Genomic DNA, 13,475 nt, shown 5'->3' on the forward strand with positions numbered 1-13,475 from the left:
TTTAAAGGCTTCCCAATAGAATGACTGAACTATAATTTATTTAGCAGTTTCCCTATTGATAGGTCTTTGGGTTATTTCCAACATTTTGCTGTTCCAAGCAATACTGAAATAGACATCACTGAACATACATCTTGGAGCTCTTTTAAGGGAATTTTATAGGATAAATTCCCGGAGAAATTTCCTTTTAAAATAACATGCTTCATCAATTACAATTTTCATTTTATCCTGAAGGCCCTAACACAAGAGTCTGTTCCTGATCAAAATCTCATAAAATGCTTAGCATAGAGTACATGTGAACAAAAGTTTGTTATTGTCATGGCCATTATTAACAATTGTTTCATGATGTCATTAGTTTAATGGATAAAAGTCCATTCCTTCCGTCAACAGTTGTGGCTGAATCTCTGCCATGTGCTAGGGCTGAGGATCCAACAAGAAACAGGCAAAAGACCCTGCCCTCAAAAGCTGGCACAGTTGATGTTTCTATAGCAATTAAACCACCCTGAGATGAATACACAAAAGTGGTAAGCACAGAAGAGATAAGGAAGTACATACACAGGACATCCAGCTTGTCTGAAAAAGGGCAGGCAAGGGAAAGGCCAAGAGTCATAAACTCTTAAATGTAGTAAGCACCCCAGCTCCCAGAGATATTCAAACAGAAGTCCGGACACCACCTCCGAGATAAACTGCTACTAGTAACCCAGATCAGTAACTCCCAAATATTCACTCTCCAATGAAGGCGAGTGCATAGAGAAATGGGGAAAATATGTAGAGATTAAAATGGTGAATTTTGAGCCTGTCACCAGTGGCTCATGCCTGTCATCTTAGCTACTCAGGAGGCTGAGATCTGAGGATGTTTGAAGCTAGCCTGGGCAGTTCATGAGACTCTCATCTCCAGCTAACCACCAAAATACTGAAAGTGGAGCTCAAGCCATAGAGCACCTGCCTTGAACAACAATGTTAAGGGTCAGCACCCAGACCCTGAGTTAAACCACAGTATGATACCAAAAAAAAAAAAAAAAAAAAAAGGGACTTTTGTTGGTATTTGTGATCAAACCTATAATCCTACCTACTTGGGAGACTGAGAAGTAGAGGACTGAGGTTTAAGGCCAACCAAGACATTAAAGTCCAAGAAATCTCTTCTCATGACTGGGCACAGTAGCATGTGCCTGTCATCCTAAAGTACATGGGAAGCTGAGATCAAAGTTCCACACCAGCTCAGGCAGAAAAATCCATGAAACTATGTCTTCTTATTTAACTGGCAAAATGCTATAGCAGAGGTATGGATCAGTGGTAGAGCATCAGCAAGAAAGCCAAGTAAGAGCACAGGTCCTGAGTTCAAGTCCTGGTACCAGAACACTATCCCCATCTCTCTCTCTCTCTCTCTCTCTCTCTCTCTCACACACACACACACACACACACACACACACACACACACACACAAGAAAATCTTTTCATTCAGAAAGTATATACCCTTCCTACATTTTTTATTTTGCCAGTCCTGGGGCTTGAACTTAGGGCCTGGACACTGTCCCTGAGCTGCTTTTGCTCAAGTCTAGCACTCTACCACTTGAGCCACAGCACCACTTCCAGCATTTTCTGCTTATGTGGTACTGAGGACTTGAACCCAGGACTTCATGCATGCCAGGCAAGCACTCTACCACTAAGCCACATTCCCAGCCCTCCTACATTTTTTTCCTGCACTACTAAGACTTGAACTCAGGGCCTCACATTTGCTAGGTTGGTGCTCTATCACTGAGCCACACCTATAACTCCTTTTGCACTGGTTATTTTTGTTGTTGTTGTTGGTTGTGGGGCTTGAACTCAGGGCCTAGGTCCTTACCCTGCATATCTTTGTGCTCAAGCTCTATCACTTGAGCCACAGCACCACTTCCAGTTTTTAGGTGGTTAATTGGAGATAAGAGTCTCACAGGACTTTTCTGCCTGGGCTGGCTTTGAACCTTGATCCTCAGATCTCAGCCTCCTGATTACACCCTACTGATTACACCAGTGCTTGGCTGCACTGGTTATTATTCTGAGACCAGAGCTCCATTTTTGCTGGAGGTCTATATATTGATTATGTTTCTTCTATTTTACATTTCCCACTGTAGCTGGAATGATACTACCATGCCCAATTTCTTCCATTGAGATGGAGTCTTGTGAACTTTTTTTGCCCAAGCTGGCCTGGAACTTTGATCCTCTGAGCCTCAGCCTTCCTCAGAGCTGGGATGACACTGCAATCAGCTATTGATTGAGAAGGGTGTCTCCTGAGCTTTTTACTGGGGCTGGCCTTGAAAGGCAGGCATAAGGACTTACACCTATAACACTATACCTGATTTCCACTTGAGAGGTGGAAATCAGGAGGATCATGGTTCCAGTCTAAGCATACAAAAAGTTTAGGAAACCTTCTTCTCATCTAATAAAAAGAAAAGCTAAGCATGGTGGTGTACACACATGATCTCATGTGAATAGGAGGATTGTGGTCCAGGCAGGCTTAACAAAAAGCAGGAACCTATGCAGAATAAGAAGCAAAAAGGGTCTGGGGAACAAACTGTAAGGTCTGCTCCTGGATGGCGAACAGACTCCACCCTCCTCGCAGCAAAGTCTCCACCCAGTACCTGCGTTACCTAGGCAACTGGGACACCTGGAAGAGGTCACATCTGCATCCGCTGAGGTCACATCTGAATTTGATGTGGCCACACCTTTCCCCGCCCATACCCTACATAAGGCCTAGCCCAGGCCCAGATGCTCTCTTGCTGCTCTTTTCTTGCTCTCTCTGTTCTATTCTAGCTCTCTCTCTGTTCTTTTCTTGCTCTCTCTCTTTCCCAGCCACGTGGAGTGCCAACCTTGCCTGGTCCCAGCAGGTCTACCCCTTACCTGAATACCACGTGAGTGCTACTGTTCTTACCCCTCTCTCTGCTCTTTTCTGGCTCTTTTCTCTCTCTTTCCTCTCTTCCCAGCTCTCTCTCATTCCCAGGCCTTTCCCAGCCACGTGGAGTGCCAACCTTGCCTGGTCCCAGCAGGTCTGCTGAATAAACCTACCCCTTACCTGAATACCACGTGCGTGCTGGTGCTGTTCTTACTCGGCTACCTCTTTTTAAAAACCTAACACAGGGGCTGGGAATGTGGCTCAGTGGTAGAGCGCTTGCCTTGCATGCATGAGGCCCAGGGTTCGATTCCTCAGCGCTACATAAGCAAAAAGAAAAAAGCCGGAAGTGGCACTGTGGCTCAAGTGGTAGAGCACTAGCCTTGAGCTTTGAGCTGAAGAGCTGAGGGACAGCGCCCAGGCCCAGAGTTCAGGCCTCATGACTGGACCCAAAAAATAAATAAATAAAATTAAAAAAAAAAAAAAAAAACTAACACAAACCTAAGTTCAAACACCAGTACACCATTAAAAAAAAAAAAAAAAGGCAAAACAGAGCACAAGATCATTGAGTCTCATTAATGCTTTTGCTTATCCAAACTAAATTCTGACAACTGCATTTCAGTCTCCCTTATTTTTTTTTTTTTACTTTGAACTACTGATAAAAATCTCAAAGTTGGAGGACTTATGAGCCAGAAGACTTCTAAGATTCTTTTCAATTCATCCTGTGATTATAAGATTCTGTGAGGCTCAATAGTGATTAAGGCCTGAAGCTAAATTGAGTTTAGAATCTGTGAGCCAAATCTTTTTCAACATACCTATGGTTAAAAAATAAAAACATAAGTGCATGAATAAGAAAGAGGGAGACAAGCATTGGGTACCCTCTACAAACTCTTCAGTTTGGAATTTTAAACCACGGAGTACCTCAAGTTTTCATCTAGACTTAATCCCCCCTGCCCTGAGAAAATGCAGCAATGAAGGAGAGAGACCACAGAAATAACAGATAGAAGTGATATGGAAAAAATCAATTTGGTGCAGTTTTCACAAACCTTTAAAACAGAGCAATTGAAATGATGATGGGGTTTCATGACCAGCGGCAGCAAAGCCCTCTAAAGGGAATGATCGCGTTTTTCTGGCATTTCTCTGAATAAGTGGGAAGGAGAAAGGAAAATGATTTTTTTCCCTCTCTCTCTTTCCACTTATAGGAAAATGTAGGCAATGAAAAGCAAAAGTCTCCTATAATGTCCCATTAAAGAGAACAAATGAAATGCGGTTCCCTGAAGCCAGAAAACAGGTCTGAGACTGGCCCTGGGCAGGCCTTCCCAGGGATGCTGCAGAAACGAAGTATTCACCAGCACACCTGGTGCTGGTTACCATGGTGATTCTTCACCTTTTGCATTCCTTAACAACATGGGGGTTGAGGCTGGTGCAGGGCACCCTCGAGGTTTCTTACTTCTCCTAAGTGTCTGGAAAAGGAAGAGGGAGGAGAGAGGAATGACTCTAAAGCAGCTTTCCTACTGCCCTGGCTTTTGCTCTCAGGCTAGTGCAGGCCTCGCTATGAAAAGAGGCCGATAGTAGGTGGGTGGGGTGAGCAGAGATGGCTCTGACCCAGCCCAGCAGACCTCAAATCTCAAATCTCAACTCATTAAGGAATCTTTTTCTTTTCTTTTTTTTTTTTTGGACCAGTCCTGGGGCCTGAACTCAGAGCCTGGGCGCTAGCACTCTACCACTTGAGTCATAGCACCACTTCCAGCCTTTTGTGTTTATGTGGTACTGAGGAATCAAACACAGGGCTTCATGTATGCTAGGTAAGCACTCTACCACTAAGCTACAGTCCCAGTCCAGGAATCTATTTTTTCATTCAAACAACCCTTCCTTTGTACCAGGCCCTGGCAGATACACAGAGCTGAGGGAGTAGCCAGAGTTAGCCCACAGAGAGCTGACAGTCCAGAGGGAAAGCTAAGTGTTCAGATGGTCTCCAGACAGCATGAAAAACACTGAGGCAGCGAGAAAGCAACATGATACACAGACCAAACTGAGATGGACTCATAATAATGGAGTCAGCACTTAGGGACAGTTGGGCTCCCAACAGGTCAACATGAGAGCATCCATAAAATTAAGGATGTAAAGTGGGGCCAGGCATGGTAGCACACATGTGTAATCCCATCCCAGCACTCAAGAGGATGAGATAAAAGTATTTTGAGTTCAAGGCTAGCCTGAACCATCAGAGAAAAAGAGAGAGAGAGAGAGAGAGAGAGAGAGAGAGAGAGGAGGGATAAATAAAGAAAAGTAATGGATTATGTTGTATGTGTGCATGGAAATGGCACAGTGTATCCCCCCCCACATACAACTAATATATACTAATTATATATATATATATATATAAAATCTGTATGCAAATATATGGAAAGAGAGGGGGGAGGGAGAGAGGAAGAAGGGAGAGAGGGAGGAAGGGAGGGAAGGAAGGAAAAGGAGAGGGAGAAAGACAGGGGAAGAGAGAAAGAGCGCGCCAGTCCTGGGGCTTGAACTTATGGTCTGGACACTGTCCCTAAGTTTACTTTTCTCAAAAGCTAGCACTCAGGCTGGGAAGGTGGCTCAGTAGTAGAGCACTTGCCTTGCATGCATGAAGCCCTGGGTTCGATTCCTCAGCACCACATAAGAAAAAAGAAAAAAGTTGGAAGTGGCGCTGTGGCTCAAGTGGTAGAGCGCTAGCCTTGAGCTGAAGAGCTGAGGGACAGCGCCCAGGCCCAGAGTTCAGGCCCCATGACTCAACTACAAAAATAAAAAGCTAGCACTCTACCACTTGAGCCACAGCTCCACTTCCAGCTTTTTATGTGTGGTACTGAAGAATTGCATCCAGGGCTTCATGTATGCTAGGCAGGAGCTCAACCACTAAGCTAATTCTCAGCCCCAACTACTGGCTTTTTCTATATATGTGGTACTGAGGAACTGAACCCAGGACTTCACACATGCTAGGCAGGCACTCAACCACTGAGCCAAAATTCTCAGACCCAAATATATATATATATATATATATAATTTTTTTTTTTTTTTTTTTTTTTGTCGGTCGTGGGGCTTGAACTCTGGGCCTGAGCGCTGTCCCTCAGCTCTTCAGCTCAAGGCGAGCGCTCTACCACTTGAGCTACAGCGCCACTTCCGGTTTTCTGGTGGTTTATTGGAGATAGGAGTCTCACGGTCTCTCCTGCCCGGGCTGGCTTTGAACCGCAATCCTCAGATCTCAGCCTCCTGAGTAGCTAGGATTACAGGTGTGAGCCACCAGCGCCCGGCTATATTTTTTTAAAGAAACAGGAACTGGGAATGTGGCTCAGTGGTAGAGTGCCTGCCTCGCATGCATAAGGCCCTGGGTTTGATTCCTCAGCACCACATAAGCAGAAAATGCAAAGTGGTGCTGTGGCTCAAGTGGTAGAGTGCTAGCCTTGAGCTGAAGAGCTGAGGGACAGTGCCCAGGCTCAGAGTTCAAGCCCTACAACCAGGAAAAAAAAAAAAAAAAAAAAATATATATATATATATATATGTACATGTATGTATACACACTCTGGTCTTAGGCAAGTTAATTCACTTTCCAGAGGAGCCTCAGTTTCCCAACCTGTAAACCAAAACTAATAGTAACTACTTTACTCTAATTGAGAAAATTAAATTAATTAAAATAATACATACAGATGAAGCAAAGAACAGACAGACAAGGATTCATAGCTAGACTCTCTAATACCTGAGTGACCTTGGATAATTCTTTTTTTGGTCAGTTTGTGGGGCTTGAATTCAGGCCTGGGTACTATCCCTGAGCCTGTGTTCAAGGCTAGCCCTCTACCACTTGAGCCACCACTCCACTTCCAGTTTCTGACTGACTAATTAGAAATAAGGGTCTCACAGGGACTTTCAACCCAGGCTGTCTTTGAACCTCAGTCCTCAGATCTCAGCCTCCTGAGTAGCTAGGATTACAGGTGTGAGCTACCGGCACCTGGCTGACCTTGGATAATTTTAAACTTTTTTTGTGTGTGTATGCCATTCTGGGGCTTAAACTCAGAGCATGGGCATTGTCCCTAGGTTTTTCTGCTCCAGACTAACATGCTATCACTTGAGACACAGCTCCACTTCCAGCTTTTTTGGTAGTTAATTAGAGATAAAAAGTTTCAAAGACTTTCCTGCCTAGGCTGGTCTTGAACTTCAATCCTCAGATCTCAAGCTTCCTGATTAGCTAGGATTATAGATGTGAACCACAGGTGTCCAATAACCATTCTGAACTTTAACCCTCAGTTTCCTTACTTGTAAAAGGAAATCATAGTCATAACAACTCAGATGGGTATTGCTAGCATTTACAAAGATTGCTAGTTAGGGTAGCAATAGGAAGATAGCAATAATAGTATACAAAGCTGGGGGGGGGGCAGTGGCTCATGCCTGTAATCCTAGCTACTCAGGAGGCTGAGATCTGAGGATCACAGTTCAAAGCCAGCCCAGGCAGGAAAGTCTGTGAGACTCTTATCTCCCATAAACCACTAGAAAACCAGAAGTGGCACTGTGGCTCTCGCAGTAGAGCAATTACCTTGAGCTGAAGAGCACAGGGATAGCGCCCAAGCCCAGAGTTCAAGCTCCACAATCGACAAAATAAATAAATAAATAAATAAATAAATAAATAGTAGCTGTCACCAGGTGCCCCCAGTGGCTTATGCCTGTAATCCTAGAAGAGCTCAGAGACAGTGCCCAGGCCCAGAGTTCAAGCCCTGTGACCAGCCAAAAAAAAAAAAAAGTAGCTGTTTCTGATTATGGAAGCAGAGTTCCTGACCAAGTGTCTAATGTGTCATAAGCTGGATGTCGCTCTTGGGGCTTGAACTCTGGGCCTGGTTGCTGTCCCTGTGCTCATCAGCTCAAGGTAAGCACTCTACCACTTGATCCACAGCACCTCTGTGGTTAATTGGAGCTAAGAGTCTTACGGACTTTCTTGCCTGGGCTGGCTTTGAACTGTGATCCTCAGATCTCAGCCTCCTGAGTAGTTAGGATTACAGGCATGAGCCACCAGCACCCGCCTGTTGTTGTTGTTCTTATTATTATTGTCCTTGTTACATGTATTGAGAGCCTGGCATCTGATGTGTATGTGTGCATGTGTATGTGCGCACATGCCAGTATGAGGGCTTAACTCAAGGCCTTGTGTTCTTCCTTAGCATTTTCTGTTCTCGTACTCTACTACTTGAGCCACCCCTCCATTCCTGGCTTCTGCTAGTTAATCCTAGATTGCCTAGGATTTATCTGGCTTTGAACCATGATCTCAGCCTCCTGAGTAGCAAGGATTACAAGTGTGAGTCCTAGGCACCAGGCCCTTCCCAGCCTCTTTGACTCTTTCCTCTGATCACTTTATCTTTGCCCTCTCTCTAGTGTTCAACTGTATCAGCTAGTTTTCTTCCTGGTCAAGAAAGGTTGAGCTCTAGTCTCCACTTCAGCCCTTGGCCTCTCCCTGCGACTGAATAAAGGCTAGGAAGCGTAGGCCTGGCCAATGTCCTGGCCTCTCCAGGCTGCTCTGGGACTGAGGTAGGGGAAAAGGCAGGGAGTGCGTCAGCCCTGATGCAATCATAGGCTCATTGCCTGGTTCCCCTACTTCGAGTGTTTACTACAGCCTGGCTAGCACAGGAACCTTTGAAAGTTGAACTCTAACTCCAGGAGCAGGCAGCCCTCAACACTGTCCCTGAAATATAAAGAAAGTGATACTGTCCCTGCCTGTGTCATTTGCTTCCATGCTTAGGGACACAGAAGGCGGTTCAAAAAAGGCAGGCTGCAGAAAGGAGACATGGCTGAAGACGGGTCCCAGCTTCCAGAACCAGCCCTGGGGAGGCCAATGAATGAACACTTTATCTAAACTGGGAAGAAAGGGCTATAGAAGGAGGGCTGAGGTTACTGGAGGCTGGGAACTAGCACAGAAGCTCTCATTCCTTCCCCCATACCAGAAACTCTGGCAGAGCGCTGGTGGCCCACAGCTGTAATCCTGGCTACTAGGAGTGTGAGATTTGAAGATTGTAGTTCAAAGCCAGCCCAGGTGGGAAAAATCTGTGAGACTTTTTTTTTTTTTTTTTGCCAGTCCTGGGCTTGAACTCTGGGCCTGGGCACTGTCCTTCAGCTCTTCAGCTCAAGCAAGCACTCTACCACTTGAGCCGCTTGAACTCTGGGCCTGGGTGCTGTCCCTCAGCTCTTCAGCTCAAGGCTAGCGCTCTACCACTTGAGCCACAGTGCCACTTCCGGCTTTTTGCTTATGCGGTGCTGAGGAATCGAACCCAGGGCCTCATGCATGCAAGGCAAGCACTCTACCACTGGGCCACCTTCCCAGCCCCATGGAAGCTAGTTCTTGATTCATTCACTTTCTAGCCAAATGCCTGAGGAAAGTCATTTTACCTAATTCTCAACCTCCTCCTGGCCAGGGAGGATCATAACAATGTCACTTTACACAGATAAGGACTTGCACAATAGGCTTGCACAATACTACCTACACTGGCAGTGGCAAAGGCCCTCAATAATTATTAGATGATGTTATTTTATTTATTTGGTTGGTTGGTTGTGGGGCTTGAACTCTGAGCCTGGGCTCAAGGTTAGGGCTCTCCCTCTGGAGACACAGTGCTACTTCCGGTTTTCTGGAGATAAATCTCATGGCTGTTCCTGCCCAGGCTGGCTTTGAACCTGCTTTTCAATGTTGTTACTTTCATTAAGAATAGAAGTTTGGCTGAGCACTAGTAGACCATGTCTGTAATGCTAGCTCCTCAGAAGACTGAGACCTGAGGATTGAGGTTCAAAGCCTTATTTTGTCGGTCATGGGGCTTAAACTCAAGGCCTGGGCTCTGTCCTTGAGCTTTTTCACTCAAGGCTAGCACACTACCACTTTGAGGCATAGCACCACTTCCTCCGTGAGACTCTTATCTCTGATTAGCCACTAGAAAAGTGGAAGTGACACTGTGGCTCAAGTAGTAGAGCATTAACCTTGAGCAAAAGAGCTCAAGGACAGAGCCCAGGCCCAAGACCAGCAAAAAATAAAAAATAAAAAGAATACAAGCTTGAGCTGGGGGGGGGGGGCTGGGAAGGTGGCTCAGTGGTAGAGCGCTTGACTTGCATGCCTGAGGCCCTGGGTTCGATTCCTCAGCACCACATAAGCAAAAAGAAAAAAGCCGGAAGTGGTGCTGTGGCTCAAGTGGTAGAGTGCTAGCCTTGAGCTGAAGAGCTGAGGGACAGCACCCAGGCCCAGAGTTCAGGCCCCATGACCGGACCAAAAAAAAAAAAAAGCTTGAGCTGGGCATTGGTGGCTCACACCTGTAATCTAATCTACTCAGGAGACAAAGCTCTGAAGATCAAGGTTGGAAGCAAGTCTATGAGACTTTCATCTCCAATTAACCACCCAAAAAAGCCAGAAGTGGAGCTGTGGCTCAAGTAGTAGAGTGATAGCCTTTAGGAAAAAAAAAAAAAAAAAGTTCAGGTACAGCACCCAAGCCCTGAATTCAAGCCACAAGATGGGTATAAAAAGAATAACTAAATAAATAAATAAGAAATGATTACAGAGTTGTCCTCCCCCAGGCCCAACCTTCCTGCTTCCTTTAATATCTAATGACTGTTTCCCACTTATCAGGAAATGATCAGACTTTCCCTCCCCCAGAGCTATGAAACCCAGTAGCAAAGCTTGCTCAAGCTCCTGAGTCATTCAGTAAAACCCGCCCAAGATAATCAAGGGATCAAGGAAACTAGATGCCGAGTAGGGGAAACCCAGACACAAAGTTGGGGCCTCCTCTCAGGGCAATTCCCTCTGTGTCTCCTCTGATGAGCTTTGAAACAAGACAGCACCTGGCATCTGAGCTCTTCCCAGGTCCTCCAGTCCCCAAATAAAGTGTCAGCCTAGTTACGCTTGGATTTTCAGCCAGCAGCCAGGCTTTCCCTGGGAATCTTCCCTCCTTCCCTCCTACCCGCCTCTCTCTTTCTTCCTATACTGGGGCTTGAACTCGTGTCTCTTTTAGCTTTATCTTTCAAGGTTGGAACTCTACCATTTGAGCCACACCTCTACTTCTCTCTTTTTTTTTGGGGGGGGGGTCCATCATGGGCCTTGAACTGTGGGCCTGGGCGCTGTCCCTGAGCTCTTCAGCCAAGGCAAGTATTCTACCACTTGAGCCACAGTGCCACTTCTGGTTTTCTGGTGGTTAATTGGAGGTAAGAGTCTTAACGATTTTCCTGCCCGGGCTGGCTTTGAACCTTGATCCTCAGATCTCAGCCTCCTGAGTAGCTAGGATTAGAGGCAGTCCTTATTCAGCTACTGGTACCCAGGTGCCCAGGTCCTTGTTCTCAGCCTTGATGAACTGTTCTACCTTTTACCCAGTGACCTGAGCCACAGGGGCTTTCCCCCCTTCCGGCCTTGCCCACAAAATACCATGTCCCTAACATCATGTAAATGAACTTTCCCCACCCCCTCCATGCCCTCTTGTTTTCACTTTAGTAGAAGCCTTCATTGTGACCTGAATCCTGGATTATTGTGTTTTATGTAATAATAAGTAGACTCTGGGCCTTAATTTGTACTAGAACCCTCTTGGAGTATGTGCCTAAGTACATAGTCCTGTTTCTGAGAACCTACCGTGGCTAGCAGTCCTTGCTGGGGACGTGTCCCAGGACCCACTGAAGCCTGCCCTGCTATGGCCACAGCACTTGGAACCAGAAGTAGACATTTGACCCGAGCTGTACTGAATTCTGTCTCTAGGGACCATGAAACTGGAACATCATGACTCTAGTTCAAATGCCCCCAAAGGTCACAATAATAACAAAAATGAAGCCGGGCTCTGGTGGCTCACACCTATAATCCCAGCTACTCAAGATGCTGGGATCTGAGCATCACAATTCAAAGCTAGCCAGGCAGAAAAGTCCATAAGACTCTTATCTCCAATTAACCATCAGAAAACTGAAGTGGAGGCTGGGAATATGGCTCAGTGGTACAGTGCTTGCCTAACATGCATGAAGTCCTGGGTTCAATTCCTCAGTAACACATAAACAGAAAAAGCCGAAAGTGGCACTGTGGCTCAAGTGGTAGAGTGCTAGCTTTGAGAGCAAAAGAAGCTCAGGGCTGACAAAAAAAAAAAAAAAAAGGAAGAAAGAAAAAAGAAAAGAAGAGAAAACTGGGGATTGGGAAGGTGGCTCAGTGGTAGTGTTTGCCTTGCATGCATGAGGCCTTGGGTTTGATTCCTCAGCACCACATAAAAAAAGCCATAAGTGGCACTGTGTCTCAAATGGTAGAGTGCCAATCTTGAGCTGAGGGACAGCGCCCAGGCCATGTTCAGGCCCCACGACTGACAAAAGAAAACAAAACAAAACTGGAAGTGGCGCTGTGGCTCAAAGTGGTAGAGTATTAGTCTTGAGGGACAGCGCCCAGGCCCTGAGTTCAAGCCCATGACCAACAAAACAAAACGGAAAAGACAATAAAAATGAAACAGTTTAGTGCAGGACAGTGGGGAATGGCAGTGACTATGGCCACAGAGAGGGAGAGTATGCGCCTTGCCTGTAGGCAGCAGCTGCTTCCCGGCTCTAGCAGATGGTTGCCATAGGAATACAGGCCCAGAGCTGTCAGATAGTCTGACTTTCCACATCAAATTCTTCTGTGAAATTTCTCAATTTTTGAATTTTGGGCACTAATTCATTCTTATAAATACCACAGGCTAAGATAAATGTGTGTGTGTGTGTGTGTGTATATTTATCATATTTGGCCTATAGGCTGCCAGTTTGCAAGAGATAGCCTCTTCTTGCTCTATGTATGATGAAGCAAAGCTGACACAAAGGAATGGTATTGACCCTCTTCTGCTGGCCCTTTTCCCCCACATAAGCCATGTGCCCTTGTTTTTAGGCCCAATGTCATCTTTCTTTCTTTCTTTCTTTCTTTCTTTCTTTCTTTCTTTCTTTCTTTCTTTCTTTCTTTCTTTCTTTTTTCCTTTCTTTCTTTCTTTCTGTCCTGAGGCTAGGGCTTGAACTCTGGGCCTAGGCACTGTCTCTGAGCTTCTTTTGCTCAAGGCTAGCACTCTACCATTTGAGCCACAGTGCCACTTCCAGCTTTTTCTTTTTCAGTAGGGAGGCTTGAACTCTGGGCCTGGGTGCTGTCCCTGTGCTGTTCAGCTCAAGGTGAACCCTCTACCCATTGAGCCACTGCGTCACTTCAGGTTTTCTAGTGATTTATTGGAGATAAGAGTCTCAGACTTTCCTGCCTGGGCTGGCTTTGAACCGTGATTCTCATCTCAGCTTGCAGAGTAGCTAGGGTCACAGGCGTGAGCCACCAGTGCCTGCTATTTCCAGCTTTTTCTGTGTATGTGGTACAGAGGAATCGAACCCAGGGCTTCATGCATGCTAGGCAAGCGCTCTACCACTGAGCCACATTCCCAGCCCTCAATGCCATGTCTTCCCAGCCCCATAACTATGCAACTAAGAGCTAATGTTATGGATGATGAAGCAGGACAATGACTTGTGTTTAAGTCACTGACTCTGACTCTCTAGGTGTATGCTCTTGAGCAAGTCACTTCATTTCTCTGAATCTTAGTACCTTACTATATAAAAGGGGCTCCTGAGCCAGGTACCAGTGGCTTACACATGTAATCCTAGTTACTCA

Source organism: Dipodomys merriami, unplaced genomic scaffold (assembly GCF_024711535.1).
Source record: "Dipodomys merriami isolate MVZ:Mamm:240054 unplaced genomic scaffold, mDipMer1.0.p SCAF_71, whole genome shotgun sequence".
Lineage (NCBI taxonomy): Eukaryota > Metazoa > Chordata > Mammalia > Rodentia > Heteromyidae > Dipodomys > Dipodomys merriami.